The following is a 6014-nucleotide window of genomic DNA, read 5'->3' on the forward strand; positions in this document are numbered from 1 at the left end:
CCAAAGTTCAAACATTATACTTGCAAAACAATCATTTCTTCACACTTCTTTCTCGTGAATATGAACAAAGAGATGAGATTATTTCACTCCTGTAATATGTCTCTCTGTTTAACACCACTTTGAGGATTGGACAGCGTGCTTGTACATATTTTTAATGACAACCTGTTCTCTTCTACAACCATCAGTCAATATTTGCTGTAAACTGGAGACAGCTAGGCATTTTGCAAGTATACCGTCATCTCATTTGAAATTCAAATGTGAGGCTGTGTGCAGATGAACAAGTCCAGCTCTATTCTTGACCCCTTCGTATGTACAATATGTAGCTGTGCTGCTGTCAAAATCTATAAAGTAAAGAACATACTTGTCTTTTAGGTTTGGTCATGTCTTCATCTGTTTTAGCTGCACACTGCACGCTGTCCAGGTGAAACTTCCAAACCAGTAAATGGATTTGCAGGTACATTAGCTTCCCTATTTAGAAATACGCCATGAGCCCGCTGCCTTCACTACACCATACCAAAACGACAAAAGGGGACTACCTACGTCTATCGTAATTTCACTATTTCACTCTGAAATTGGCAGTTGGGTTCTATTACCAGGTACACAACATACATATTACATTCAGTACAATGTAAAATTATGATAACGTAAAACAAATAACTAGAATACTTCAATAACATTGACACCTGGTAGACCAGTAGACTAATGAAAGAAAGGAAAATCTCGAGATGATCAAGTAAAGACATGACATAAAATCTGAAAAGTAATTTGCAAATCTCAAATAAATAACATAACTTTGACCTCTAAAATAACCCAGCAAGCCAGAATAGAAAGTTTAATATTCCCCAAAAGCAAATTTATGAATACATTTGCATCATGTCCTGATACACAGGGCTATTCATTGACACATATGTGCCTGGTGGCGTTATTTCTATGCTATGATTTGAATACCAAACAAATGCATCTTTACTAACAGTATCGAGGCCAATTTAATTATGCTATAATACTGGTTTGATAAGCACACTGAAAAAAGGTCATTCAATGTCTTACCAGCTCCTGTAACTTTCACAGAGCAAATTTCTATGCTTCTAACTGGTCCACAACGTTGCTCTTTCCAGTAGTGTTCTCTGAACGTAAGCTCATCCAATCCTAATGGGCGCATCTTTGATGGTTAGTCTTTTATAACTCTTCAAATCTGAATTAAGATTTTCATCCCCCATAATGACTTTCAGGATAAAAAAACAAAACATGGATGCATTTATTTTAATAGGACTAAACAGGGACGTCATTAGGTAAAGTGAACAAGCAAAATACAAGAAATAGTTAACTCAGTAAGCTAATCACAACTCTTTATTGTTTGCAAATAATAAAGCCTTTCTCTAGTAGGCCTCTTCTAAATATCAATCCCCACAGAATGTTGTTGTCACTAAAAGCCATAGGCTCCCTGTTAATGCTATTGTACCGTTGTATCTTTCAATTCATTGAGCAGATGAGATGGATATTCAAAGATATTTCAGCAGAGAGAAAGAGAAGCAGGAGATTGGCAAGGCATTTGATTCTGAGGGAGCCGGTGTGATTGAGGTCAGTAGTGGTCTATAGGTTTTGTTTTCTCCTAACAACAAGCATTTGTTGCACTATGCATAGCCTAAACTAAATTATTTAATTATATTTGTTATAAACGCTAGCTATATTCTAACCAATTTAACTTACTGCATTCACTGGCTGTGATAAATTAAATAAATTTGTAGATGTTACCTAAATGTAAGCTAAAGATAAGCACATGCCAACAGATACACAGGGGAAAATAAAATGAAAGCAATCCTACATACAGTACATATATAGTATATAAACTAATCGTTACTTCAAATCTTTTATTCCTTCCGCCATCAGGTTATTATATTTACACAGTAGCTTTACTAAATAGGATCTGTATAAATAGCTTATATGATAAAGTATGCAATGGTGCCTATTTTTTTCTTTTTCTTATAGCATGCAATTACTTTAATATACATTGACATGAGCAGACAGATAGCGTTTATAAAGTCATTTCTTAGAAAAGAACTCACCAAAAGCTTACATTACAGTAACTTTTGTTGAACAGAGTAGGAATGGAAGAAGAGGATGTCTGCCACTTTTTACTTGTTAACATCTTGGTTTGTTGACTAGTTGTTGAAGTAAGTGTAGCTCTTAGACAGTAAAAAGATGTGAATGCAAAGGTTTTGCAAACACAAGTTACAAATACCATGGGGGCCATTTCTATCCTAGTGACGTCCCTGGGAATTAATATTTTGAATCAATACACATACAGTATAGAGGACACTTTATTAGGTATGCCCCAACATTTCACTCCACTAAAAACTGAGTCATATGTAATAATAATAATAATAATAATAATAATAATATTAATACATTTAATTTGTATATCGCTTTTCAAGGACCCAAGGTCACTATATGGTACATGTAACTAATAACAAAAGGTGGTGAAGTTCAGACACTGAGTAAACCAAAGTAAAAGCCAAGAAACTTGATCAATATGATTGTTGGTGCACACCCGGACAGCGCTGATCCCAGATTTCAAACCTTTGGGATGCAAATCTAAAGCAGAGACGAGAGGACAATTCGGATGACAACATATTCTGGTGTCCTGTGCACACAATCATGCTCCCTGGTATTTAAAAGTGGAAGTGAAATTCTGCTCAGAACTAAGCATGTTGTTCAAAACTCTTACGAGATAGAAGGGCCTGCATTAACTCTAAGCTACACACACATTATCAGAGGCCTGAGATGACCAGTGAGTGGATGAATAAACCACCAAATGCCCATTTGTTTATACAGTGTTATCAAAGCAGGTAGCCTTTGGAGCATGGCAGTAATGACACGGGAATGATGATGTCACAGCCCTTCTTTGGGAGTTTTGGGAGACTTTATGGGTCAGACAGCATCAATCAGGTGTGTGAGATACTGAGGGGACATGTCTGCATGCACAGGAGCAGTTTTAGTCATTTCATAGGCCAAAAATTTAGATTTAGGCCCTGCAGATGAAAAAACATTTCTTCTTCTGGGAGCAGTAGAAATGTAAAGCAAATATAAATATAGTACATTGAATATATAGATATCTAGTTCTCAAAATGGAGCACTCTATATTTTCTAAGACATATGATGCCCCTTTCGAAGTTCAATTTACATTTGAAGAGACACAAAATCCTGTAATTTTATTATTTTGACAATTACCAAGGAGATTTTCTCCTCTTCAATGTAGCTGTATTGTGTGCCGGGCTGAACGCGCAACGCAGACAGTCTGTGGGCTGTTTTTCCCATACACACACACACACACACACTCACTCACATCCACAGACACCATACACCAAATATTCCTTCATTTGTGTTGTCTTTTGCATTATGTTGTTATGTCACGTATTATCTAGCTATCTGCATAAATCCTTTTTGGAGTGCGTATGGCGGCGCTTTCACTAGCTGCGGCTCTGAGGCTCTCTAAACCCTCTAAACTGTATTTCGTTGCATTGTACCGGTACATGTGTAATGACAATAAAGTTGAATCTAATCTAATCTAAAATTGTCTTTTTGGTGTTTGCAAAGGGCCATTAATGCCATGTGATATATGCAAATGTACTTTCCAGGAAACACATTTTGGGTTACTTAACAACCCACAATGTTAGCAAGTTTTAACATGCTAAAGTAAACAGATGCACTTTTTGAGTCTCAAAGCAGCAGAATAATCAAACTCCTGACTCTTGTTTATAGCTGTAAGTATTGGGTTATGTTTTATGTATTGTTTTAAACACTCTAACCAACTGCCAAGCCTCAGATTATCAAAAGAGGACAATGCTTTTTTAAGTGGCTTGTGTATTTTTTACACTTTCTATGGCTACACAACACCTTTGTTCTTTTTACCATTTGTATTACAAGTATTGCATTTGTAGTTATCTTTTTGCTATTGGTGTGGATTTTTCTGTAGCATGAAAACCTTAATCTAAAAGGATAAATTGAAATAGTTCCTCTCAGTTGGTAAGATATGCTACATGAGAGATTACATTTACAGTGTAACTGTCACCTATCCACACTTGACTACCTGTAGTTAATCATTAATCTCTTGCCATTTCTGTTTTTACTATGTACACATGTAAACACTGATGCCGTCAGCAGGATTACATCCCTGCCACCAGATACAAAACCTGTTACTTCTTAACTCTGAAACAAGTTTGCCAAACTGACGACACTGTACCCGACCTTAGCAGGTAAGAGACTTTTTCAAATCTAGAGCAAAATAAATGTGACTTATCACAGTAGTTATTTTACACTGGATTACATTGGTAGATTTATTAAATCAAACTTAGTATACCTAGTATACAGTAAACAACTAGAACATTGTAATCTTTATTTATCTGACTTGGATCCATAACCTTATTGATTCCTGTGCTTTTCATTTAGTCTTTTCATCATATGAACCTTTAAATAACTGTGAAGATGATCCTTGTGTTGTTCCTGCTGTGTTCAGGTAAAGGTTCTTTTTGGTTTCTAATATTTTTTGGGGTATTTTGCATGCCATTTTAACAGGATTAGGACCTTCAAATGTTTATCAAAGCTGGTATCTTTTGTCATCAGTAGCACTGAATATTTCTACAAACTGCCTCCACTATTCCCACTTTGATGATTGATAATTGATTATGTATACTGTACATCAGACAAATTGGGATAGGTAAACCACCTTGTGGTTTTTTTAGTTAGTGTTGTACATGCACTATATTTAAACGTAGTGAACTTAATTTAAACAGTCCGAAAAGCATATAATGTTGTTTGTTGTTTTAATAAGGCGTAAACGTTAAGTGGGTAAAGAATAAATTGTTTTGTTATGTTCCTTTTTACAGGATTATCTCTCTTTACGTTTGGATCAAACCGTCTACGTGTTTTCAATACTGTTGGAAAAAAGCTACAGTGGGATAAAGCATTGAATATTTGCAAAGGGGGAAATGAATCACTTGTAACTCTGTACGATGAAGAGGATGCAAATTTCATGAACAAAGCGATGGACAAAAGTCAGGGCTCTCACTGGCTTGGTCTGCACAAAGGACGAAATATCACATGGTCAGACGGTGTCTCTGTCACATTCAATAATTCCTATGTGACTGGAACATACACTTCTCAGACATGCGTGGCTATTGACAACAACGAGTGGACAAGTTTTAATTGTTCAGAGAGAAAACCTTTCATGTGCAACAAGGGTACGTTACAGCTTATTTGATTACCATTTTGTTGTTTGTTGTTCTTTTAACACTTTCACTTTAGATTTACATTTTTTTTGTATGTATACTGTAAATACATAATCCAGTTTTATTATCTTTCACTAGCTTATTTATTAACATTTTCCCATTTTTATGGTTTGAGCACACATTTGATAAATGACGTCATCTTTCTTAAATCAACCCAGAGAAAGTCCAGAGTCCTAACTTTTGTGCCAGGTTTGTGATAGTTTGTTTTGCCATGTATTATTTATTTATTGTTTATTTTTTCAGATGGTAATTATACACTGTTTGAAGACAAGAAGAACTGGTGTCAGGCTCTACAATACTGCAGAAAGTCAGTCTTGGCTGACTTGGTCAGCATCAGTGATAAATCACAAAATACGGAAGTGATTAGAAAGGGAAACAATGCAAGCTTTTGGATTGGACTCATGCATGATGAATGGGAGTGGGTGGACAAAAGTTGCTCTTTATACCGGAAATGGGAAAACAATACTAAAGAAGCAAACTGCACAATTACACCTATATCTACTCCAGGATTACTGGGTAAATATGCATGTTCGGGTTTACAAGCAAACACCTATTGCTCAAAAGGTAAGCATTATAGAGAAGTAAAGCAGAACCTAATGTTATGTTACACTTGATGGAAATTCACCATTAAATATGTATGCAACACACAAGGACTTATACCTACATGTAAATATATTAACACTGTAGATATGAAGGTTGAATTTTAAGACACCACTATAGGTGCTGACA

At 35.6% G+C, this 6014-nt stretch overlaps 1 long non-coding RNA gene across 1 annotated transcript; it reads left to right on the top strand.

Annotated features, from left to right (window-relative positions):
• The first annotated feature begins 4072 nt into the window (after positions 1-4072).
• On the top strand, positions 4073-5748 carry LOC117938408. Its single transcript, XR_004655378.1, has 4 exons — positions 4073-4253; positions 4447-4513; positions 4884-5237; positions 5529-5748. It is a non-coding gene; the product is annotated as an uncharacterized LOC117938408 (long non-coding RNA).
• Positions 5749-6014: the final 266 nt, after the last annotated feature.

Source organism: Etheostoma cragini, chromosome 23 (genome assembly GCF_013103735.1).
Source record: "Etheostoma cragini isolate CJK2018 chromosome 23, CSU_Ecrag_1.0, whole genome shotgun sequence".
Lineage (NCBI taxonomy): Eukaryota > Metazoa > Chordata > Actinopteri > Perciformes > Percidae > Etheostoma > Etheostoma cragini.